This window comes from Cynocephalus volans, chromosome 8 (genome assembly GCF_027409185.1).
Source record: "Cynocephalus volans isolate mCynVol1 chromosome 8, mCynVol1.pri, whole genome shotgun sequence".
NCBI lineage: Eukaryota > Metazoa > Chordata > Mammalia > Dermoptera > Cynocephalidae > Cynocephalus > Cynocephalus volans.
Genome location: NC_084467.1, coordinates 31825341 through 31852446, shown reverse-complemented (window position 1 = coordinate 31852446; position 27106 = coordinate 31825341). Strand labels below are relative to the sequence as shown.

Below are 27106 nucleotides of genomic sequence, written 5' to 3'. Positions count from 1 at the left end.
TGAGTATGTGGTCTTTGTTAAATATACACAATCTAAGCAGGTAGGAAGGGAAAATGTATGTTCCTGTGCTTGTACTACTGAGTTTTTATTTGAGCACTAACTACAAGAAGAGCTGAACTGTAGACATGAACTTTTTCCTTGTATTCTTTTGGCAGAATGTTGCAGCAGCTGTCAACAATGTGGTGGTATGGCTGGGAATCTGTTTTTTACTGAAGCTGTTATTTGGTGCTACTTTTCAGTATAGGAGACCTTCATGTACATATTGTGTTTCCAATTTCCACAGTTTCAAAGTTATATAGCAAGCAAAGGTTGACACTATTTGAAAGTATTCACTGTGAACTGGCTACTTACAAAATTAATTTTTTATTATAAAACTAATTCTTGTTCAGACACTCTCCCTATTAATATTTGCATAAATACCAACCATCTTTGTTGGCCAGTCTTCTGGACTGTTTTGTATTAATAGCAGAGGTCAGCATACTACAGCCTGTGAACCAAATCTATCCCTCACCCTGTTTTTTGTGTCCTGTGAGCTAAATGATTTTTATATTTTTGAAAGGTTGGGGGAAAAAAGAATAGCAGCAGAAACTGTATGAGGCCTGCAACACCTAAAATATTTACTATCTAGCCCTTTAGGGAAAGTTTGCTGACCCTGTAGTCTAGGGCAATGTACCGCAAATAAAGTGGAACCTGATTGCAAGGTCAAGTTGTGAATCTTATGTCAGAGTCATGAAGTATATGAAAGTGATTATGGAAACCTGCTCTAGTTAGCTCTAGTCAAAAGTGGAGCCATTGAAAAGTTAGGCTGTTATAAAGTTAAACCAATTAATGTTTAGTTGTCATAATCTTTGTAGATTTTCTGTATCCCCAGCAGCCAGAGGGAGCTTTCTAAAGTGCAGATCTAACTATAACACTCTCCACAAGCATTCTAGGGACTTCCATTACCTATAGGATTGAGTCTAGGCTCCATCAGAAGGAACAGAATGGTTCTCTATGTTCTCACCCCCACTCATCTCTCCACATTTTATCCCCACTTTATACTAGGAAAAACAAGTTTGTAGATACCTGTAAGTCTCTTGTGTTTTTGCATAAGCTGTTACTATGCCTACAATGCCCTTTCCACTTTATCTTACTAACTCCTATGCATTTTTCGTAGCTCAACTCAGTTACTGCCTTCCCCCAGGAAACTTTTCTTAATCCAGTGAGTGAGATAACTGCCTCTCTGGGCTCCCATGGCCTCTGGGCTCCTATGGCACCCTCTACCCTAGCATTTACTGCATTATATTGAAATTATTTAATTAACAAGTGTTTATTATATTGTGTAACATTGAATATACTAATTATTTTGATGTGAGCATCACATATTGCATACAGGTATTGATATTCAACTCTGTTACAATAAAAAAATAAAAATAAACCAAGAAGCACACAAATGTTTAAATATTGCTTTTCCTGTGCCAGGCACTATTCTAAGTGCTTTATAATTATTTAATTCTGGGCTAGCCCATGGCTTACTTGGGAGAGTGTGGTGCTGATAACACCAAGGCCACGGGTTTGGATCCCTGTGTAGGGATGGCCGGTTCGCTCACATGGGAGAGCGTGGTGCTGACAACACCAAGCCAAGGGTTAAGATCCCCTTACTGGTCATCTTTTTATAAAAAATTAAATAAATAAATAAATATTTAATGCTAATAACAATTCTAGGAGATAAGTGCTATCATTATCCCCAATTCTAGGTGAGGGAGCTGGGGCACAGGGAGGTCAAATAGCTTGTCTGACGTTACATAGCTCATAAGTGGTGGAGCTAAGATTTGAACTAAGGCTGTAGAGCTCCAGGATCTGTGTGCCTCTTACATTCGTGGGCATCCGTTCCCCACTGGTAGACAAATTCTTCAAGGGCAGGGGTGATATCTATTTATTTAATAACACCAGTACTTGGCCAGATTGCTCAATACCTGTACGTTGAACTACTAATTCAAATTACAAAGAGGTCAGAACAATAGACTTTTCTCTGTCAAACAAAGAGGAGGGTTTGTATGGAATGTTTTATTTATCCTTTAGTCAGTCTTGTCTTGGAGCACAAAGCAGGCCCCCAACCTCCTCTGTTGTCTTCTGAGCATTTAGGCCCGAGCAGGAGGGCTGACCCCTTGCTTCCACGTAGCCAGCCTGTGAATGTGCGGGGCCAAGCATAGAGGGAGGAGGTGGTGGCACATGGGTGGTCCATTGAACTGGGTTTGAAGATGTTGAGAATTGTGTATCATTGGCCAGGAGAGGGCTGTTCTGTGACTGCAGGGTAGGGAAAGCTTGATGAGACTGCATGCCTGTAAGCAGGGCTCGGGTTAGACAGTGCTGAGGTCCCCTGTCCCTGGATGTCCAGACAGGTGCTATGGCCGGGGCTCCTGCCTCCTGCCACCCCATCAGGGCCCAAGGCCTTCCCTGTCAGCACCTTGCTCCAGCCTGCTCACTGGAGCTGTGTTCTGGGTGTGTGTTCAGAAAAAGACTTGTGCTCTTACTTGGGGAGCCAGGGAGTTCTTTGTAACCATCAGTTTTCTCTGCACCTAGGGAGAGCCTGCTGCAAAAAAGACCCGGTCAAATCCTCAGGTGTACATGGATGTCACGGTTCGGGACAAGTTGGCTGGCCATGTCCAGATGCTGTGTTCAGATGTTGTGCCCATGACAGCAGGTGAGCAGGACTCCTGGTCATCTTTCAAAAAAAAAAAATGGCTTAGAGCCATTAGGAAGAGTAAGCAATTGAACATTATAAGCTGTTCTAGTCATCTGGTTTTGTTTCACTGTGTTTGGTTTTTTTTTTTTTGGCGGCTGGCTGGTATGGGGATCCGAACCCTTGACCTTGGTGTTATAAGGCTGCATTCTAACCAACTGAGCAAACCGGCCAGCCCATTTTTTTTTTTTTTATGGTAATTTTATTTTCATATATTTTTATACTTACATAGAATAAGGATTGTATAAGAATAGTTCGAGGAACTCTCTCTTTTTTTTTTTATGTTGAGAAATAAACTTTATTTTATTTTTTTATTTTTTATTTATTTATTTTTTTCCTTAATTTTATTTTGTCGATATACAATGTGGTTGATTATTGTGGCTCATTACCAAACCCCCCTCCCTCCTCCCTCTCCCCCCCTCCCACCCAACAATGTCCTTTCTGTTTGCTTGTCGTGTCAACTTCAAGGAACTGTAGTTGTTATGTCTTCTTCCCCCGCCCCCCCCCCCCCCCCCCGGTTTTTATTGGTGTGTGTGTGAATTGATTTATTTATTTTTAGCTCCCACCAATAACTGAGAACATGTGGTATTTCTCTTTCTGTGCCTGACTTATTTCACTTAATATAATTCTCTCAAGGTCCATCCATGTTGTTGCAAATGGCAGTATTTCATTCGTTTTTATAGCTGAGTAGTATTCCATTGTGTAGATGTACCACATTTTCTGTATCCACTCATCCGATGATGGACATTTGGGCTGGTTTCAACTCTTGGCTATTGTAAAGAGTGCTGCGATGAACATTGGAGAACAGGTATACCTTCGACTTGATGATTTCCATTCCTCTGGGTATATTCCCAGCAGTGGGATAGCTGGGTCATATGGCAGATCTATCTGCAATTGATTGAGGAACCTCCATACCATTTTCCATAGAGGCTGCACCATTTTGCAGTCCCACCAACAATGTATGAGAGTTCCTTTTTCTCCGCAACCTCGCCAGCATTTATCGTTCAGAGTCTTTTGGATTTTAGCCATCCTAACTGGGGTGAGATAGTATCTCAGTGTGGTTTTGATTTGCATTTCCCGTATGCTGAGTGATGTTGAGCATTTTTTCATATGTCTGTTGGCCATTTGTATATCTTCCTTAGAGAAATGCCTACTTAGCTCTTTTGCCCATTTTTTAATTGGGTTGCTTGTTTTTTTCTTGTAAAGTAGTTTGAGTTCCTTGTATATTCTGGATATTAATCATTTGTCAGATGTATATTTTGCAAATATTTTCTCCCACTCTGTTGGTTGTCTTTTAACTCTGTTAATTGTTTCTTTTGCTGTGCAGAAGCTTTTTAGTTTGATATAATCCCATTTGTTTATTTTTCCTTTGGTTGCCCGTGCTTTTGGGGTCGTATTCATGAAGTCTGTGCCCAGTCCTATTTCCTGAAGTGTTTCTCCTATGTTTTCTTTAAGAAGTTTTATTGTTTCAGGGTGTATATTTAAATCCTTAATCCATTTTGAGTTGATTTTAGTATACGGTGAGAGGTATGGATCTAGTTTCATTCTCCTGCATATGGATATCCAGTTATCCCAGCACCATTTGCTGAAGAGGCAGTCTCTTTTCCAGTGTATAGGCTTGGTGCCTTTGTCAAAGATCAGATGGCAGTAAGTGTGTGGGTTGATTTCTGGATTCTCTATTCTATTCCATTGGTCAGTGTGTCTGTTTTTATGCCAGTACCATACTGTTTTGGTTATTATAGCTTTGTAGTATAGCTTAAAGTCAGGTAGTGTTATGCCTCCAGCTTTATTTTTTTTGGTCAGCGTTGCTTTTGCTATGCGTGGTCTTTTGTTATTCCATATAAATGTCTGGATAGTTCTTTCCATTTCTGAGAAAAATGTCTTTGGAATTTTGATGGGGATTGCATTGAATTTGTATATCACTTTGGGTAGTATGGACATTTTCACTATGTTGATTCTTCCAATCCAAGAGCATGGGATATCTTTCCATCTTCTTGTATCCTCTCTAATTTCTCTCAGCAGTGGTTTGTAGTTCTCATTATAGAGATTTTTCTCCTCCTTGGTTAGCTCAATTCCTAAGTATTTTATATTTTTGGTGGCTATTGTAAATGGGCAGGCTTTCTTGATTTCTCTTTCTGCATGTTCACTATTGGAGAATAGAAATGCTACTGGTTTTTGTGTGTTGATTTTGTACCCTGCTACTGTGCTGAAATCATTTATCACCTCCAAGAGTTTTTTTGTAGAGGCTTTAGGCTGTTCGATATATAGGATCATGTCATCTGCAAACAGGGACAGTTTGACTTCATCTTTTCCAATCTGGATGCCCTTTATTTCCTTCTCTTCTCTGATTGCTCTGGCTAGTATTTCCAACACTATGTTGAATAGGAGTGGTGAGACTGGGCATCCTTGTCTAGTTCCTGTTCTTAAAGGAAAAACTTTCAGCTTTTCCCCATTCAAGATGATATTGGCCGTGGGTTTATCGTATATGGCTTTAATTATGTTGAGATACTTTCCATCTATACCTAACTTATGGAGGGTCTTTGTCATGAATGAGTGTTGAATTTTATCAAATGCTTTTTCAGCATCTATAGAGATGATCATATGGTCCTTGTGTTTGATTTTATTAATATGGTATATCACATTTATTGATTTGCGTATGTTGAACCAACCTTGCATCCCTGGGATGAATCCCACTTGATCGTGGTGAATAATTTTACGTATGTGTTGCTGTATTCTGTTTGCTAGTATTTTAGTGAGGATTTTTGCATCTATATTCATCAAGGATATCGGCCTGTAGTTTTCTTTTTTGGTTATATCTTTACCTGGTTTTGGTATCAGGATGATGTTTGCTTCATAGAATGAGTTTGGGAGATTTGCGTCTGTTTCAATCTTTTGGAATAGTTTGTAGAGAATCGGTGTCAATTCCTCTTTGAATGTTTGGTAAAATTCTGCTGTGAATCCATCTGGTCCTGGGCTTTTCTTTGTTGGGAGCTTTCTGATAACAGCTTCAATCTCCTTTATTGTTATTGGTCTGTTCAGATTTTCTATGTCTTCATGGCTCAGTTTTGGGAGCTTGTGTGTGTCCAGAAATTTATCCATTTCCTCCAGATTTTCAAACTTGTTTGCGTATAGTTGTTTATAGTAGTCTCGAATGATTCCTTGTATTTCAGATGAATCAGTTGTAATATCACCTTTTTCATTTCTAATTTTTGTTATTTGAATCTTCTCTCTTCTTTTTTTTGTTAGCCATGCTAATGGTTTGTCAATTTTATTTATCTTTTCAAATAACCAACTTTTTGATTCATTGATCTTTTGTATTGTTTTTTGGGTTTCAATTTCATTCAGTTCTGCTCTGATCTTAATGATTTCTTTCCATCTGCTAACTTTAGGTTTGGATTGTTCTTGTTTTTCTAGATCTTTCTTTAAGGTGAAGTGTTAGGTTGTTCACTTGCCATCTTTCCATTCTTCTGAGGTGAGCATTTAATGCAATAAATTTCCCCCTTAGTACTGCTTTTGCAGTATCCCACAGGTTTTGGTATGATGTATCATTATTTTCATTAGTTTCAATAAATTTTTTGATTTCCTGCTTGATTTCTTCTTGGACCCATATGTCATTAAGTAGAATGCTGTTTAATTTCTATGTGTTTGTATAGTTTCCAGAATTTTGTTTGTTATTGATTTCTAGTTTTAATCCATTGTGGTCTGAGAAAATACATGGGATAATTCCAATTTTTTTGAATTTGTTGAGACTTGATTTGTGATCTAATATGTGATCTATCCTGGAGAATGATCCATGTGCTGATGAGAAGAATGAATATTCTGAGGTTGATGGATGGAATGTTCTGTAGATATCTGCCAAGTGCAATTGGTCTAGAGTATTATTTAGATCTTGTGTTTCTCTGCTGATTCTTTGCCTAGATGATCTGTCCAATATTGACAGTGGGGTGTTCAGGTCCCCTGCTATTATGGTATTAGTGTCTATTTCCTTCTTTAGGTCTAATAGAGTTTGTTTGATAAATCTGGCTGCTCCAACATTGGGTGCGTACATATTTATGATTGTTATGTCTTCTTGATGGATAAGTCCTTTTATCATTATGTAGTGTCCCTCACTGTCTCTTTTTATGGTTTTTAGTTTAAAGTCTACTTTGTCAGATATAAGAATAGCTACTCCAGCTCATTTTTCTTTTCTGTTTGCATGGTAAATCTTTTTCCATCCTTTCACTCTTAGTCTATGTGAGTCTTTATGGGTGAGGTGGGTCTCTTGAAGGCAGCATATAGTTGGGTCCTCCTTTTTAATCCAGTCAGCCAGTCTGTGTCTTTTGATTGGGGAATTTAAGCCTTTTACATTAAGAGTTGTTATTGGAAAGTGTTGATTTATTCCTAGCATTTTATTGATTGTTGTTTGGTTGTCTTAGGTATCTTTTATTCCTTGCTTTCTGATTTACTGTTTGTTTCCTGTGTTTGTTGGTTCCTTAGGTTGTAGATAGCCTTTTTGTTTGTTTGTTTTCTCTTCATGAATGCCATTTTTATTATACTAGTGGGTTGAGATTTTTCTTGGGTTTTTATGGCAGTGGTAGTTATTTTTCAGGAACCAAACCCAGTACTCCCTTGAGAATTTCTTGTAAGGGTGGTCGTGCGGTGGTGAACTCCCGCAGTTTTTGTTTGTCTGAGAAATATACTATTTGCCCTTCATTTCGGAAGGATAGCCTTGCAGGGTAGAGTATTCTTGGCTGGCAATCTCTGTCTTTTAGTATTTTGAATATATCATCCCATTCCTTTCTAGCTTTTAGGGTTTGTGATGAAAAGTCTGAAGTTAGCCTGATTGGGGCTCCCTTATAGGTGATTTGATGCTTCTCTCTTGCAGCTTTTAAGATTCTCTCTTTGTCTTTGAGTTTTGCCAATTTGACTATAACATGTCTTGGAGAGGACCTTTTTGGGTTGAATACGTTTGGAGATCGTTGAACTTCCTGGATCTGAAGATCTGTGATTTTTCCTATACCTGGGAAGTTTTCTGCCACTATTTTGTTGAATATGTTTTCAATGCAATCTCCTTTTTCCTCCCCTTCTAGAATACCCGTGACTCGGATATTTGAGCGCTTAAGGTTGTCTGATATCTCTCTCAGATTTTCTTCAATGCCTTTGATTCTTTTTTCTTTTTTCTTTTTTTGTCTGCTTGTGTTATTTCAAACAGCCCATCTTCAAGTTCAGAGGTTCTCTCTTCAACTTCCACAAGCCTGCTGGTTAAACTCTCTGTTGTGTTTTTATTTCGCTGAATAGCTTCTTCAGTTCAGCAAGTTATGCTACATTTTTTTTTTCAGGGCATTGATTTCCTTGTACATTTCCTCTTTCAGGTCCTGTATACTTTTCCTCGTTTCATCATGATGTCTAGCTGAGTTTTCTTGTATCTCATCCAGTTTCCTTAGAATTATCACTTGAAATTCCTTGTCAGTCATTTCAAGGGCTTCTTGTTCTGTAGGATCTAGAGCTTGAGATTTATTATCTTTTGGTGGTGTACTTTCTTGATTTTTTGTATTTCTGGTATCTTTTCTTTGATGTTTATTCATTGTGGCAGGGGGTTTCACAGTCCACAGATCAGATGAAATGAGCAGAGTATCTTCTGTTCCACTGGGCGGTCTGATGAACACAGCAGGCAGACCAGCTCCTCTCTTAGGGCGAGTTGGTGGGAGCAGTTGGCTGGTAAATGTCCAGTCTGGTCAGGTCCCGAGGAGGAGTTGGGTGGGAGGGTGTGCAAATGCAGTCCTTGAGGTCCTGGGGCTTTGGCTTGAGGAGATATTGTTGGGGCGCCTGGGTCTGGAGGGCCCTGATGTTCGGGTGAGGAGGGGCCGCCGCTGCTAAGTTCACATCGTAGAGCAAATTAGTGATGAGTGATCTCAGAACTCTCATCTCTTCACCCTCAGTCCAGGAAGGCTGGATGCATCCTTGTCCGCCGCGCTGCCTCCCTCGCAGCCTCCTCAGTCCGCCTCAGCTGCGCCTCTCAGCGCTCCGACCGCCCGAGCCGGGAGGCATCCAGGTTTCCCGCCTCCCGGCAGCCGAGTCAAGGAACTCTCATATACCTTTGTCCATTCATTAATTTACTTTTTGCTCCCTATGCTTTATCATTTTCTTTATGTACATACATACATATATACACATATGTATATACATATATTTTTCCCCCTGTACCAGTTGAGAGGAGGTTGAAAACATCATGCCCCTTCTAAATATTTCAGTATATATTTCTTTTTTTGTTGTTGTTGGTTTTTCGTGACAGGCACTCAGCCAGTGAGTGCACCGGTCATTCCTATATAGGATCCGAACCCGCGGTGGGAGCATCGCAGCGCTCCCAGCGCCGCACACAGGCTCGGCCCTCAGTATATATTTCTTAAGAACAAGAATATTCCCTCACATAATCACAGTACAACTGTCAAAATTATGAAATTTAACATTGACACAACACTTTGATTTTCTAGCCATGTTCAAATTTTATCCCTTTCTCAATATTGTCCTTTATAATAATTTTAGCAATTTTTCTTCCCTGACAAGGGTTTACACATTGCGTTTAGTTGCTGAGTCTCTTTATTCTCCTTTTAGTTTCTCAGTTTTTCATTGTCTTTTTATCTTGACATCTTTGAACAGGCCAATTGTGTTTAAGGTTGTTTCTTAATTTGTATTTACCTGATTCTTCCTCATAATTAGATTCAGGTTATGTGTTTTGGCAGGAATACCACAGGTACAATGTCGTTAGTGCACCATATGAGGAAGTACATGATGTCAGTTCAGATGTTTGTGATGTTAACTTTGATCACATGGTTAAGGAGCTGTCTGCCAAGTGTCTTCACTAGGAAGTTACTGTTTTTTAAAAACTAAAAGCTAAAATGTTTTCTTCTACTTCCAGCCCATCTTTCAGACGTAACTACTATTGACAGTAGTTGTGTATTTTTTCCTATTTTTAAAAATATTCATAATGATCTTTTACCCATAATCATTTTTTGTTTTAATCTAGCTTTTTTGTGTTTATCAAAGTCATAATTGTACATAGTTTAAACAAAATCATTCTGTAATAAAATGTGACATTCTTCTGTTCCCACCATATCATCATTTCTCTGCCTTGCCAGAAGAAATGTTTATTTCTTTTAACTAATTATTTCAGTTTTTGTTGCTGTATCTCTGAAAAAATAACTCATGTTGCTACTACTTGCTTTTTTTCAGTTTTTGGCTATTTTAGGTCAGTTTTTCTAGGCAATAGACTCATGGAGGCATATTCGGGAAGTTTATTGGGGAGTGATCTCAGGATCAACTCGTGTAAGAATGAGGGAAGTAGGTTGGGCAGAGAGTATTTGTACTGCCACACAGTCACACAGAGCCCTTAGCTGATCCCAGGGGGAGTTGTGGAGCTTGGATATCCCTTCAGAGTTGTACTGAATTGAGACAAGGGGGCCAGGCCTTTGTACCCTCATATGGATCAGTCATGAATTCTGGCGAATTCCCAGGAGTCACCATGTAAACTTTGGTGAGGCAGCTCCACTCCCATTGGCCAAGGCATTTCCTGGAGTGGGTCTCATCCTGGGAGCTGAGGAAGTGATGGTCTTGGTCTTGTAGGGGATCTGAGGGGTTTCACACAGTATCCACCATGGTCCTCCTGTTGTGCCTCTCAGATCCATTAGCTTCATATAGTATATTCACTTCACCTGGGAGCAGCTCCTCTGGATCTCTGGTTAGTCTCTTTTCTTGGGGAAATTAGAGGAAAGTTAGTGAAATCAACTGTAGTTCCTATTGCTGCTGTTGGTCCTAGAACTACAACTGACGCTCATCATCTCCCTCCTCTTCTGCGCATTCTAGATACCACTCATCCTCACCTTAGCTGGCTCCTCTGCTGGTCTAAATGGCTGGTCTAAATGGTGGGGTGACCTAGACCATTATCCATGGGGATTTGAGCTGCTGGTCATTAAGGCCTTCTCAGGCCATGGCTGCTTATCAAAATTGGGCAGGGGAGTACAAGAGATGCCCCACTTGGTCCCGTGGTGCCAAACATGTTCTGACCAGCCCTATTGTATAACAGCAAACGCACCTCCTCCTGATGATCAAGGTCAGTCATCCTGCCAAGATGGCAACTCCTTTTCTTACCTGCTTGTCTTTTGGCACAAGCAGCCTAATGCGATCAGGCAGAAGTCATAGCTTAACGTTTAATGGGATTCTAGTTGTCTCCATTGTTAAAAGTGTACCCTGTAGGATCCAGGACCTCTAGACCCACAGAGCCTTCAGTTGCAGGGGAGGAAAGAAGGAGAGTGTTTGTAAGCAGGGCCACTCCAATTCTAACCCTAACCCTAACCCTAACCCAATTCTACCTTGTGGTTCCTGGACTTCCAGGGCCACAGTACTCTATGATGGTCACTGGTTTAGGGTGTATATTGTGCCCATCCTCACAAAGGGCTATTTCTAAGCTTGTGCCTCAGCTGCACCTTAAGGCCTTTCCATTTGTTTATCAGTTTTGAATGGTGTCTAAAGTCAAGGCATTGGCAGTTTCAGTTGTCTGGTGAGGGCTGCTCTCTGCTTCCAAGATGGTATGTTGTTGCAGCATCCTCCAGTGAAGGAGGAATGCTATGTCCTCACATAACAGAAGCGTAAGGGTAAAAGAGCAAAGACTGTGGGAAGCCTCTTTCATAAGGGCTTTATCCCATTCACAAGGAGAAGAGCCATCATGACCTAATCATTTCCTAAAGCCCCACCTCTTAATACCATCACATTGGCCATTAAGTTTCAACACTTGAATTTTGGAGGGTACACATTGAAACCATAGCATACAGTGTCCCGTGTCATTTGATACTGTGAGCATTTGGATAATGCTGCAAGCCGAAGCCCTTAGGCAATAAAAGCAAACCAATATCCAGAGTATTGGTTGATGCCTGTCAAGATGAATTCCCGCTTCCTCAGGATAGAAGGGGTCCAGTGCAGTCCACTGCCACAAAGCGGGTGGTGGTTCTGGAACGTAGGGGAACTCAGTGTTGGTCTCAGTTGTTAGTTGGACATTTGGTGGTAGCAGTAGCTAGATGAGCCTTGGTGAGTGAAGCCCGTGTTATTGGCCCATGTATTACCTCCATTCCGGTTATCATGACTACTTTGTTCATGCACTTGTTGGGCAGCACTGCAGTGGCCCAGGAGAAAAGCTAGCTGATGTCAGCTTGCTGAGGCTTTCTGTTTACTTGAGTTTCTGTACATTCTTACTGGAGCCCTTCTCTTTCCACACAAAGTTGTCACCTGAGGCTCTGCCTTTTGAGAGGATTTCCTCTCATCACTGTCATTTAGTGCCATCCCTGAGTAGGGCTGTAGTGCAGTAGCAGTCCAGTTTCAGCTCATCCCCACATATTGAGCCAACCTATCGGTGAATCAAGCCTGTCCTTTCTCTTCTTATGCTAGCTGGTTATAAGGAACTTACACGTGACCATAGGTGTGCCCTGAAGTCACCTGTACATGGAAGTTTAGTTGTGTCTGTGTCCCTTCTTGTGCCCAATTCTGAATGCACTATATCTATCCTGTGGTAGATTCCTTCTGGGCCTGCCAGACTTTATAATTTAATGAATTCAATGGAACACAGCTCATGATGGATAGTTCTGGCCACATGGTCACTTGATGTCACATGGTTAGGTTTTTTTTTGTTTGTTTATTTATTAATTTTTTTTTTACATTCTAAGATGTTGTTTCAGAGCAGTTGTGTGGGAGGGAAAGATGGGAATGGGGAAGGAAGTAGGGTGGGAGAAGGAGGAAGGAGGAGGGGCATGGTTGAGGCCCATAGCACCCCCCTCATTCATTCCTTCAGGGGAGACCAGGGGTCTTCCAGCAGTGGCTTGGTTGTTGCTGGGCTGAATGCAGATGTCAGCAGGGTGTGGCTGAAGCCCTCAGCCCCCTACTGCCCTGGCTCGGGAGCCCAGAGTGCTTTCTGTGGTGGCTCGGTAGTCGTCACTAGGCTGGTTGCAGGTGTTGGGGGGTGTGGCTGAGGGCCCCAGTCCTGCCCACTCCCTGGCTTGGGAGCCTGGAGGCTTCAGGTCCTTCTAGGTTTTATAGAATTTCTTTGGTGATGTCAGACCTTTACTAGTTAATATCAAACTTTTTCTCTGATCTGTGGGTATTTTGTTTTTTCTTTCAGTTCTGTGTTGGATTATTTGCTGTTCCTACCACTTAAACTCTGCACTGGAACTAATTTGTTGTCTTTTGCCTACTTCTAAAATGGGGGAACTTCCTGTGGGGACCAGCACTTGAGCTCTGTAGTTGAGCTAAATTGCTGCTTTGCTGCTAATTCCCTGGAGAAGGCTTTTTGTGCAGCTCAGGTTTTAATTGTTGACCTCATATGTACTTCCAGGTCTTGTGGATTCTGGTACATCTGGGTTGTGTGGAAACTCTGGTCTGGGCTTCAGACTTTTCAGCAAACTGCACCCCCTGCAGATCTGTATTCCTGACCAGTCTCCACTGAGTGGTCCTGTGCTGATTGAGTGGCAGATCAGCTGTCCATGCTGTGCCCTAGTGTTCCCCTGGTGGCTCATCTTTCTCACCGCCCATACTCCAAACACTTCCCATGGGACAGGCCATGTACCGCTACCTTGTGATGACTCATCAGCCTTCTGTTGTCTGTGGCTCATCACTCCTATGTGGGTCCATGGGAGCCCTGTTAGTGGTCTTGCTGGCCTGGGGGCCACCAAGGGCCTCTTCTCCCCTGCCACCTCCAAGCAACTTCATACAAAGGGCACAGCTGCAGCTTTTGCCATCTCTTGTTCCATGGGCTCACCAGCTCCAGCTTTGAAGACACTGGGATTCAAAATGGTGGGAGTGATCCTTTCTTTCTACTGTTGTGGCTTTTCCTGCCTTAATGAACTCCATAGGTCTCTCCTCCTCTTCCTCTGAGCTCTAGCGGCCCCAGCTTGGCTGTTGTTGCTTTTTAATGGTTGTAAATTGTTGATTTGTGGGAGAGGGTGACGCTGGGGACTGTCCATTCCGCCGTCTTGACTGGAAGCCCTGGTTAGGTGTTCATTCTCTATCAGAACCAAGTAACATGCCAGGAACTGTTTTCAAGTGGTTGACGTTTGAAAACATGTCAAGCCAATAGAAAAGTTGTAAGAAAATTATAATAAATAGTCACGTCCTTTACTTATATCCACCCATTGTTAATATTTGCTGTCTACCTATATATGCATATGATTATTATTTACTCTGCCACTTGAAAGTAAGTTGCAATGATTATGATCTTTCACCCCTAAATACTTCAGTATGGATCTCCTAAGAACAAGGCTATCATCTTTTTTTTTTCCTGGCTGACCAGTAAAGGAAGGCTATTATTTTTTATAACCAATTCAGGAAATTGAACACTGATACGATCTATTTGTAGTTCATAGTAAAATTTTCCTGATCGTCCCCATACTACTGTCCTTTATAGCAACCTTTCTCCCCCAATCCAGAATCATGCATTGTATTTAATTGTCATGTCAATTTAGTCTCTTTTAATCTGTTCTTCAGCCTCTGTCTTTCATGACATTGCCATTTTTCAAGACTCTAGGCCAGTTATCTTACAGAATATTCCTTATTTGTCTGATGATTTCCTCATGATTAGGTTCAGGGTATGCATCTTTGGCAGGAACACCACAGAAGTGACACGTCCATCTCAGGACATCATTGATGTTAGTTTTTCCATTGTTGGTGAGGGTCACTTGGTTAAGATTGTTGCCAGTTGTTCCCTCTTAAAAGATACCTTTATTTGTAATTGACAAGTGATTTGTGGGGAGACAGTTTAAGACTTTCACCTGGTTGCTTTAATAGTATCCTTTTTAAAAAAAATTCTAGCCTAAAACAATTATGACTGTGATGGTAATTTTCTAACTATTATTCCCTCTACATTTGTAAAAATTAGCATTACATTACATTTATTTTGGTTAGTATTATGTTATGAAAAAGAGCTTTTTCTTTTTCCCTCTCCCCTTTATTCATTTGTTTATGTGTTAGTAGTTTATGTGTTAGTGTGAACTCATGAGTCTTTTCATTCAATGTGTCCATTACAGTCATTAAGTTGTCAGTTGCTCAGATTGTTCTAGGTTTGGCCATTGGAACCCTCACCAAGCTTGCTCTTATATCCATCAACATTCCCCATGATTTTCTGAGCACTTCCTTACTTTTTGGTATGATGAGATGATCCAAGCTTATCTTGTACATCTCTGTTCAGACCCTGGAATCAGCCATTTCTCCAAGAAGCTCTTGTTCCTTTTACTAGGAAATAATAATTAGAAATCAAGATCTGGGTCAACCCTGTGGCTCACTCGAGAGAGTGTGGCACTGGGAGCGCCAAGGCCGCGAGTTTGGATCTTATATAGGGATATGGCCGGTGCGCTCACTGGCTGAGCACAGTGTGGACGACACCAAGCCAAGGGTTACGATCCCCTTACCGGTCACAAAAAAAAAAAAAAAAAAGAAGAAGAAGTCAAGATCTGAATGTGGGGCATGTATACTGCTACTGAGATGTAATTGATTCTAGGCTCTTAACAGCAGACGGGGCTAGGAAGTTGTGTGTGTGTGTGTGTGTGTGTGTGTGTGTGTGCTAGGAAGTTGTGTGTGTGTGTGTGTGTGTGTGTGTGTGTGTGTGTGTGTTTAAATCGGGTTCATACCAATACTCTAACTTCAGCCCAATACTGCAGGGTTCTTCTTTGACATACATATATCTCCTTTCTCCCATAGAAATATATTTATATGCATATAAATATGTATTTCTCCCACATCAATATATTTATTTTCTGAATTCTCTAGTAGAAAATATTTTCAGAATTGCTACAATTGTACCACTACCAACAAACAATTTCTTTGCAGTTCTTTCTGTCTTTAGTCTGAAGTTAAAGAGTCCAAATACTGTGTCGGAAAGTTCTTGGATTCCTTTTTTCCCCTTTCTGTATGGTTAAGTTATCCACTTGACTTAAGTTCATTTATTTCTCTTTGTATCCAGCTTTAGGGTTTTCCCTTTATCCTTACTGATTTAATTTTATTTTTTCAATAAACATTAACATGCTTCAAAAGTCAAAACTGTGCAAAGAGGTATGACCAAAATTATACCACTCCCTTCCTATCCCTTCTACCCCTTATGCCCACCCGTCTCCTGTTGTAATCAATTCCACTCATTTTTGCCTAATCCTTCTTTTGTTTCCTTTTGCAAAAATAAGCAGAGAGAGGAATATTTACTTGTTTCCCCTTCATTCTTACACATATTTTGTATTCTCTTTCGTACTTTGCTTTTATTCACTTAACAGCATATCCTGGAAATCACTTCATATCGGTTCATAGAGACCTCCTTATTCTTTTTTATAGGATTTCATGGGGGTAGATGTGCCATAGTTTATTCAACCAGATTCCTATGTGTGGGCATTTAGGTTGTTTCCATTATATTGCAATTAAAATAATGCCATGATGTGCATATGAATTTCATATTGTTGGAAGTATATCATCAAGGTAAACTCCTAGAAGTAGGATTACTGGGTCATAGTCAAATAAATGCCTATGGAGTTTCTCTTCCACAGCGGTTGTATCATTTTGCATTCCCCTCAGTGAGGTGTGGGAGCACCTTTTACCCTGACTTCAATCACACTGTGTTGTCGAGCTTTTGAATTTTTGAGTGCGATAGGTGAAAAATGGAATCTCAAAGTTATTTTAATTTACTTTTTTTATTATGAGTGAAGAAAATCTTTTTATGCATTTAATGACTTTTTATATCATTTTTGGTAACATTCGTTTGTTATATGTCTTTTGCCCTTTTTGCTATTAGGTTTTGATCTTTTTTTTTCAACTTTTAAGAATATCCTTCATGTATTAAGGATACTAGATATTCTGTGATATAAGGGGGTACTTCAAAAAGTCTGTGGAATATAGAATTAAAACAGTAATATAGAGCTTTCTCTGAACTTTTTGAAGTACCCTCGTATGTTGCGCGTGAATATTTCTCCCAGATTGTCAGGGTGTTATTTTATTTTATTTTTCACTGTTTTACTTTGCTTATGATGTTTTTTGCATGCAAACTTCCTTTGTTGGTACATAGTTGAACCTTTTTAAAAAAATATTTATTTACTAATATTATTTTTTTACATTCTAAGGTGTTGTTGTGCAGCAGTTGGGGGGTGGGGGGGAGAAGAAAAGGGGGAGGGAAATAGGGTAGGAGGAGGAAATAGGGGTAGGAGGGGCATGGTCGAGGCCTGTGGCACCCCCCTGATTCTAGCAGGGGAGACCAGAGGACTTCCAGTGGCAGCTCAATCATTGCTGGGCTGGATACAGATGTCAGGGGGGCGTGGCTGAGGCTCTTGGCCCCCCACCACCCCAGCTCGGGAGCCTGGGGCATTTCCAGGGGTGGCTTGGTGGTCGTTGCTGGGCTTGGTGCAGATGCTGTGGGGGCATGGCCGAGGCCTTCAACTGGCCAGGTCCCAAAATGGTGGAAGTGGTCCTTTCTCCCATTATGGCTTCTGCCTTCATGCACTCTGTTGGTCTCTCCTCTTCCCCTGAGTTCTAGCGTTCTCAGCTTGGCTGTCATTGCTTTTTAATGTTTGTAAATTGGTTGATTGTGGGAGAGAGTGACACTGGAGACCATCTATTGCACCATCTTGACCAGAAGCCTGAACTTTTTTTTAAAATTGCACTTAGATTTTGAAACATAGTTAGAAAGTCTTTCCTTACACCCTGGTTATAGAAGAATCCAACCCGCGTTGTCCTCTAGTGCTTGTAAATTTTTTAATTTATGTTGATATATCTGATCCATCTGGAGTTTATTCTTGCAGTGGTATAAGAGGTAGATCCAATTTTACCGTTTTTCAAATGTTTATTCAGTTGTCCCAACACTATTTTATAAAAAGTTCATCTTTGCCCTAGTGATTTAAGATGACAACCTTTAGGAAATTCTGAATTTCCATATGTATCTGAGTCTATTTCTGGACTCTCTATTCTATTCTCCTCGTCTATTCAGTCTATTAGTGTGCCAGGACCACACGTAAACATTTAAGTAAAGGTAATATGTACTTTTTTAGATCTGAGAGCTGGAGTTTTAATTATCTAGTTAGATATTTTTTACCTCAGCACTTTTTCCTTTCTTCCCATTGCCTGTGCACCCATGAAAAGGGATTTGTCTTCAAAAGGAAGCAGCTTCTGCCGCATCATCCCCCAGTTCATGTGCCAGGATGGTGATTTCACAAACCACAGTGGCACCAGAGGCAAGTCCATTTATGGAAAAGTTTGGTGATGAAAACTTCATCCTCAAATACACAGGACCAGGTAGGAGCTGATTGGTGTACAGTGATGAGTGAGGCTGGGCCAGGGCAGGATGGCTCTGCAGGATGGAAGGACGGGCTGTGGTTCTGGTCGAGGGACCAGGCCTGGAGGAGACCCAGCCATTGGACAGAGGAGAAGTGTTCAGCTTTGCCAGCGTGGAGATAGCCTTGGGCTTCAAAAGTTTTTTGTTTTTCATTTTGGCTTATACAAGTTCATGTTTATCTCCTTTTATTTATTTATTAAAAAAAATTTTTTTGTTTTGGTGGCTGGCCAGTACAGGGATCCAAACCCTTGACCTTGATGTTATCGGCACCATACTCTAACCATCTGGGCATCCGGCCAGCCTATCTCCTTTCATTATGGGAGGAGGAAGCACAGAAGCTTGCTTCTGCTACTACAGTGGTGTGCTGCTGTTACTGTTTTTGTAACTTTTTATTTTATGTAATTTTAAGCTTACAGAAGAATTACAAAAATAGCACAATAAACCCCCATATACCTTTTTGTGCCTTTTCATTCTCTATTCTCTTTGGTATATATTTATAGACAGTGCACTTTTTTTAGAGTCTTTTGAGAATAAATTGGAGACTTTATGTACTTTTGCCACTAAACATTTCAGCTTTGTTTCCTAAGAACAAGGGTAATGTTCCCACAGCATAGTTATCAAAATTGGAAACTAAACACTGATACAATGATACAATACTATTATCTAATCTACAACACATATTCAGATTTCCTCCTTTGTCACCATGTGGTCCTTTCAGAGGTTTTCGTGGTTGGAAGGCATCCTGTACTCTCTCACACGTGCACTGCCACCCACCCCCCGCCCTCCCGCCTGACTCACAACCCCCGCTCCATCACTGGGCATGCGTCCCTTGTTTCTGAGCCCCACTGCCTCTCTCCTGCTCACCTAGTACAGAGCTCTGTCTGCTGGAGTAAAGCTCGCCCTGAGCTGACTGGTCCCCTTTGAGTTGAAGAGCACAGGTCTTAAGGGTACCTGGAGCATTGCCCAGCAGTCCTCCCCGAGTGCCACAGGTGATTCTTACCCACCGTCTGAAGAGAAAACAGGCCTAATCTTCGCTCCTCGGCCCTCTAGCTTGCCCCGTGCACCATCCCTCTCAGCTGATGATCTTGCTCTTTGAGAAACAATCAGAAGGGAACTGTTTTGACTTTGCATGGCCAGATCTGCTCCCCTGCCTGTGTCACTCTCACACACCTGATCTGTCTTCCCTCCCGCAACTGTGGTGAACTTTCTGCCAGCTCCCATTAGAGGCCAGCCCCTCCACTCAGACACTGCCTCCCTCTCCAGCAGCCTCTGTTTTCCCTCTGCCCTGACCCTCACTCCCATCTGCGTGCAAGAGTGCTGCAACATCGCCAGCCTTTAAAAAATAAAATAACTCTCCCTTGGCCCCATGTTCCCCCTCCAGCTCCCACTCCTAGTCATTGGTCCCCTTTTAGCAAAACTGCTTAAAAGAGTTGTGCATACTCATTGCCTGTGTTTCTTTTCTCAGCCCCTCCAGGGAGACTTTCTTCCCTACCCCGCCTCCTCTCGTCAAAGATGCTATCTATATTCTCTTTAGTGATTCTTAACCCTTTTAGCTCAGCACTCAACTCTTATAACTAATACTTTACTATGCTGAAATGAAAGTCATAGCTAGCATATCTTTCCAATGTATAATTTAATAAAAAATAGTATTATGTCATGATTGTAATATAAAGGGAAATTAAAGGAAAGCAATAAAATAATATGCATTTCAGTATTTAAATGCTGTGACACAGCTATGTATATAAAATATTTAAACGTGCACTTCTGCCTAGAGCAACAGTTAGCAGTGTGGACTGATTGATACAGGTGTATTGTGTTGGTAGAATCATAAGTAGTGAAAAATCTCTTGGTAAAATTCCAAACAAAAAGAAATTAGAAGTTCCCTCAGTTTACGTGATAGGTCTATACCTGGAAAAATTCAGTGCAAAAAAGTAGTTATTTGGATTTATATGGAAAATAGAGATCGGTTCTAGGCTCAGATCATTATCAACAGATTTTTCTCATCTGTGTTAATGTTTATCAGGGCATTTGAAAGTCCAAGAGGATTTAGAATAATTCTCTATTAGGTGGGACATAGCAGGACACCTTGATTTCCTGATCCCTTCCCACTAATGCCAGGTAGTACCCGCCACTATTACTGACCACCAAACACATACCCTGATGTTTCCAAATAGCCCCATAGGGGGCAGTATTACCCCATTGAGAACCGCTGCCCTAGGTGCCACATCCTGTCTGCGGGCTTTCAGCGATGTCTCTAAGTCTCCATGCTGATCGCTCCCTGACTTCCAGACTCCTCTCCAACTGCCTGCCTGCCATCTTCACTGGATACCCTCCGGGCATCTCACACTTCACATGTCCAAAACAGCTTTTGGCTTTCTCCCCCAAACTCTTCCTCTCCCTCTTCTCTGTTTGAGTAAATGACACAGCTGTCCACTTAGCTGCTTGGTCAGAAACTTAGGAGTCATCCTTGACTCCTTTCCTGTGTCACCCATATGTCACATTCATCTGTCTCCAAGCCATCTCCTAGCTCAGCCTTTCTTCACCCTTCCACCACCACCACCACCAGGTCCTCCTAGCTGCTCTCCTTGTTTCCAGTTTGGCCTCTTCCCTCTCAGAGTCTGATCTTCACATGGTAGTCAGAGCAATCTTTTTAAAACATAAATCTGATCACCTCCTGCTGACAGCTCTCCCTGGCTGCATCACCATAGGCTCTGGTCCTGCAGGGTCAACCTGTCCTAGGTCCTGACACTTCATGCTCATAGGATGTGCTGCTTCTGGCTCTTTGCATCCACATGGCAGTCTTGCTGTTCCTCAGACATCCTGAGTTCACTCCTGCCTCAAGGCATTTGCAAACACTGTTTCCTGTCCTGAAATATTCTTCCTCTTGTGTCCAGATGTTCACCCTCACTTACTTCAGGTGCCACGCACATGTCACCTTGGTCAAGAGGCCTGCCCTGATCTTACTCTCTCTAAAATAGGCTTTCCTGCTGCTGTGGATTGAATGTCCCCCAAAACTCACTGAAGCTTAATCCCCATTATGATAGTGTTAAGAGGATGGGAAATCAGATTATGGTGGTTTAATATGGTGGGAAATCAGACTATAGTGGTTTAGTGGGTTGGCACTTGTGGCTTTATAACAAGAGCAACTGAGCAAATTAAAGAGCTCTTGCTGTTCTCACCATGTGATTACCTGCATTGCTGTGGGACCCTGTAGAGAGTTCCAACCAAGAAGAAAGCCCTCACTAGATGTGTTCCCTGGACCTTGGACTTCTAGCTTCGAAAAACTCTAAGAAATAAATTTTATTTCCTTTATAAATTACCTAGTTTCAGGTATTCTGTTATAAGCAACAGAAAATAGACTAATATACCTGTCATCTCACTTTTGTTAATTGGCTTCATTTTTCTTCATACACTTATAAAAAATTGGGTTATTAATTTATTCTTTTACTTATCTGTTTTCTGTCTCTCTTCCTAAAATGTCAGCCTCATGAGGGCAGGATTCAGTCTTTCTCATCTGCCATTGTACTCTGAAGCAATGTCTAGCACACAATAAACATGCAATAAATAATTGAATATTTAAATATTTAAAACAGATATCGGTGGGCTAGTCTTTTATGTGTCAGACACCATGATTGTCTCTGGACATTGACAGTGGGATGGGACACAGTCCCCATATGAAGGGAGCACATAGTCTAGAGGCCCAGCCATGAAGAATGGGGTTTCTCATTGCCACAGGCGAGATGCAGCTCCTTAGCCCCTGCCAAACCCAGGCCTTTTAGACTGAACTCAGATGTCACCTCCTCCAGAAAGCCTTCCACAATACTGCCATTTGTGTGTATGAGTATGTGTGTGTCTGTGTCTCTCTTTCACACACACACTTAGGTGACTGTCTTCTGTGCTCCCATTCTATGTGCAAATGTCTGTGTCACTTGGCTTTGCTATTTTGTAGCATAATTATCTTTTTGTTTCGGTTGGTTAGAGCCTGGTGTCGTAACACCAAAATCAAGGGTGCAGATCCCCATACTGGCCAGCTGCACAAAAAAAAGAAAATTGTCTTTTTTTTTAACAGCTTTATTGGGATAAAATTCATATACCATCTAGCTCACCATTTAAAGTACACATTTTAATGGTTTTTTAATCTATTCACAGAGTTGTGCAACCATCACCACAATTTTAGAACATGTTTATCACCCCAAAAAGGAATCCCATACTGTTTAGCAGTTGTTCTCCCATCCTGTTGTCCCCCACCCCTAGGCAAACAGTCATCTACTTTGCGTGTCTATGGATTTGCCTATTGTAGACATTTAATATAAATGGAATTATACAACATGTAGGCTTTTGTGGCTGTCTTCTTTCACTTAGCATAATGTTTTCAAGGTTCATCCATAATGTAGCACGTATCAGTACTTTATTTCTCTTTATTGCCAATTAATATTCCACTGTATGGATATACCACAATTTATCCATTCATAAGGTGATGGGTTGTTTCTACTTTTTGGCTGTTATAAGTAATGCTGCTATGAACATTCATGTACAAATTTCTGTGTGGACATAAGTTTTTATTTATCTTGGGTATAGACCTAGAATTGGAACTGCTAGGTCATATGATAACTCTATTTTTAACATTTTGAGGAACTGCCAGACTGTTCAAAGGGGCTGTACCATCTTGCATTCCCATCAGCAATGTATGAGGTTTCCAATTTCTCTACATCCTTGTTAACCCTTGCCTATTATCTGTATTTTTTATTACACCCATCATAGTGATGTGAAACTTGATATCTCATTGTGGTTTTGATTGGCATTTCCCTGATGACTAATGATGTTGAACATCTTTTTATGTGCTTATTGGCCATTATATATCTTCTTTGGAGAAATGTTTAGTTCATTCACTCATTTTAAAATTGAATTATTTGTCTTTTTATTATTAACAATTCTTTAAAAATTCTAGATACAGATACCTTATCAAATACATGATTTGCAGATATTTTCTTTCATTCTGTTGGTTGTCTTTTCACTTTTTTGATGGGGTTCGTTGAAACACAAAAGATTTCAGTTTTGATGAAGTTCAGTTTATCTTTTTGTTTGTTTGTTACTTATACTTTTGGTATTGTGGTTATGAAGATTTATTCCTATATTTTCTATAAAGAATTTTATGGTTTTAGCTCTTACATTTAGGTCTTTGATCCATTTGGAGTTAATTTTTGGTTATAGTGTGAGGAAGGTAATCCAATGTCACTCTTTTGCATGTGAATATCCAGTTGTCCTAGCACTATTTGTTTAAACAGTCATTCCTTTCCTGTTTAATTACCTTGGCATCTTTGGTGAATATTCAGTGACCATAAATGCAAGGACTTATTTCTGGACTCAGTTCTATTCCATTGATCCATGTGTCTATTCCTATGCCATTCCCACACTGTCTTGGATTCTTTAGCTTTGTTTTGTTTTGTTTTGTGTTTTGTTTTGTTTTGTTTTGTTTGTTTTGTTTGTGGCTGGCCAGTACGGGGATCCAATTGTAGTAAGTTCTGAACTCAGGAACAGCTAGTCCTCCAACTTTATTATTCTTTTCAGGATTGCTTTTGCTATTCTATGTCTCTTACATTTTCATATGAATTTGGGATGTTTGTCAATTTCTGCAAAAAAAAAAAAAAAAAAAAAAAAAGCCAGCTAGGATTTTGATCAGGATTGCATTGACTCTGTGGATCAATTTGGGAGTATTGCCCTCTTAACCCTATTAAGCCTTCTAACCCATGAACATAGGATATCTTTCCATTTGTTTAGGTCTGCTCTGCTTTAATTTCTTTCTGTAATGTTTTGAGATTTTCAGAGTATAAGTTTTATACTACTTTTAAATTTATCCCTAAGTATCTTTATTCTTTTTTGATACTATTTTAAGTGGAATTGTTTTCTTGGTTTCTTTTTCAGGTCGTTCTTTGCTAATGTATAAAAGTATAATTGATTTTTGTATATTGATCTTGTATCCTGCAACCTTGCTGAACTTGTTTATTAGTTCTAATAGCTTTTTAGTGGATTCCTTAAGATTTCTATATACAAGATTATGTGATCTGCATTTAGAGATAGGTTCACAACTTCCTTTCCAATTGGATGCTTTTCATTTCGTTTTTTTGCCTAATTGCCCTGGCTAGAACCTCCAGTACAATGCTGAATAGAAGTGGTGAAGGCAGACATCCTTTATCTTATTCCTAATCTTGGGGGTAAAGCATCCAGTCTTTCACAATGTAGTTTTTTGTAGATGCCCTTTATCAGATTGAGGAAGTTTCCTTTTCTATTCCTAGCTCACTGAGTGTTTATCATGAAAAGGTGTTGGATTTTTATATAAGGTTTTTCCTGCATCTGAGATGATTGTGTGGTTTTTGTTCTTTATTCTATTGATATGATATATTACATTGCTTGGTTTTCAGATGTTAAACCAACCTTGCATTCCTGAGAAGAATCCACAGTTATCTTTTGAGTGACTCTTTTCTGCTAGATTGTGAGCTCTACTAGGGCTGGGACCAGTGTTCTCATGGCTCAACAGGGACCCCATTACAAAGTAGACCATAAGTACTTGTTAAATGAATGAGTGAAGGAAAGGACAAACCAGTATAAAATGGTGAAACAGCTTCACTCATACCATTTTACTATCAATTAAGTGAAAGACCAGGTGGCCACATCTGTGTGGCCTGTGCATCCCAGAGTCTGAGCCTGCCTGGCTAAAGGGCTGTCAACAGTCTGCACAGACGTCCTTTAGGGCAGGGGGCCAGGGTAGCGGGAGCTGATGTGGTCATTCTCTCCCCCAGGCCTCTTCTCCATGGCCAACTCTAGCCCAAACCGCAACAGCTCCCAGTTCTTCCTGATGTGTGACAAGACAGAATGGCTGGATGGCAAGCACGCGGTGTTTGGGGCGGTCACTGAAGGCCTTGATGTCTTGTGGCAGATTGAGGTATGTGTTCAGAAATGGGCCCCCTCCCTTCCCAGGCCCTTGGTGCACAGCCCTGGGGGAAGACTGGTGAGGATGCTGTGTGGCCCAGGAGAGACAGGCCAGGACTGCTTCCACTCAGCAGCCCTTTCCTCTGATGGGCAGCTTCCAGGTTGGGAGTGGGCAGGTGGCAGTGGGTATCCCTAAGCTGCTCATATTCTCCCCCTCCTCCTCTTCTGTTCTGCCCGCGAAGGCCCAGGGCAACAAGGACGGGAAGCCGAAGCAGAAGGTGATCATCGCCGACTGTGGGGAGTTAGTGTGAGGCGGCGCCTTCTCTGCTCCCCACTCCGCTCTTGCCCCTGAGCCTCCAGGAGGGAGTCGCCAGCCTCAGGAGAACCTGCACCGAGGGTGTCTTGTTTGAAGCATTAGTGGCATGAGCCCTTCCTCAGGGTCGGCTTGGAACATCTCCTGTGCAGACATGGCCTGGGTGAGCCCTGGACTCTTTCCCAAGCATGGCTGGGGGCCCAGGAGCAGCTACACAGGTGCCACCCTCCCCACTGTGGACAAGCTGTGCATGGCCACAGGTTTGTCCAGACACTTGCTGCCAGGGCCTGTCTTGGGCCCACCTGTGTGGCTCCTGGATGTTTTCTTTGCCTCCATACCTCCAGCCAGCTCCCAGGTGTTTCCAGAGGTTGCTGCTGGGACAAGCCATAGCGTCTTTTCCTCTGCTGCCCTTGCCTCTCAAGCCAAGTCCCTGCAGAGATGCCCTTATTGGCCCATTGCAAGGCAGTTGAAGTCAAAGCCATGCAAGAGTGCTTCTGTTTCCTCTCTGTCCTGCTCCCAGGCGGGCAGGGTGGGTTGGCCAGGCTCCATTCCTGCTCTCACACCAACTGGCCCGTGTATGATGGGCACTGTACTCAGTCTCACTGGCCCATACAATTGTCACTCGTCACTGAAACAGTCGGAATTGTGTGACTGCATTGTGCCTAGGGCCCTCCTTTGGCCAGGCACTGCGCTTGGTACTGCAAACACAGAAACAAGCTAGACCTGGTTCCTACCTCCTCCCCCCACCCTGGTTCTGCCTGGACGTTGCAGCCTGCACTAGGCTGGCCTCTTACCTTTCACCAGTTTTGGGCCAGCCAGGCCACCTCAAAGCTTCTCTTAAGCTGAGGCTGAGCCCCATCAGTCACCAGAAACCTCCCCCATGGCTGCCACCTGCTCCCATGCCACCTCCCAATAGTTCTGCTTGGATTGAGTCTTGACACTGAGAATCCATTGGGCTGGGCTGGTTCTCTCAGCCTGTGTTGTCATTTTGGATTGAGATCGGGATGAGCCATGAAAGGCAGGGAGAAGCCTTTTGAAGTAGACCCCGCGACCCAGGCCAGCTCTTGAGGAGGGATGGCACAGCAGTGCCACCTCTGACATCCTGTGCCAGCCTGGGTCTCTGCCTTCAGAAGCCGGGACCCTCACTTCTCTCACTGGTGTTCAGGCATGACTGTCAGGATGGCAGCACTGAGACCAGGCTAATGCCAGCTACTCGGGGCTGCTGTGATGTCCAGGAGAGAAGAGGAGGATGTGTGAGAAGTACTCAACGTGACTGGCTCTGGGGGTGACGTGGGAAAGGGAGCAGGCTGGCTGAAGCCCTTGGAGGGAGTCGTCATACAGCCCTGAGAAACAAGGGAGGAAGTTAGGGGAGTAATGGTGGGGAACTTGTCACTGTGCTTCCCCAATTGTCTCTGGAAGGGGAGACAAAGGAGCTGGCCAGGAGGAGAAGAGCCATCCAGTGGTATCTCCAGAAGTTAACCCTACTGGGTCCACCCATGACCCTTGTACTCTGAGGTCTACTGAACCTCAGAGGTCAGGTGTCTGCCCCTGCTCCAGTCACCCTGCTCCAGGTCCAGGGATTCTGGGCTAATGACCAGCCTTGAGACTATGCGACCTGAGCATGCGGTGCCTGCCCGCCCCCCACCCCACCCCCGGCCATGGGAGCACCAGCCCCACCCTCTGAGGAAAGAATTGGGAGACCTGTTATGTGAGGGAGAAACAAGGCAGAACTCAGGCATGGATTGCCACTAAAAATTGTTTTCAAAGAATATTTAATAACAAAATTTTAAAATATATCATAAATTGAATAAATCAGATCACCAAGCTA

General features: G+C 42.0%; 1 pseudogene; it reads left to right on the top strand.

The window, feature by feature from the left end:
• The window catches only part of LOC134383772 (peptidyl-prolyl cis-trans isomerase E-like), a 29948-nt pseudogene extending 2842 nt beyond the window's left edge, over nt 1-27106 (top strand).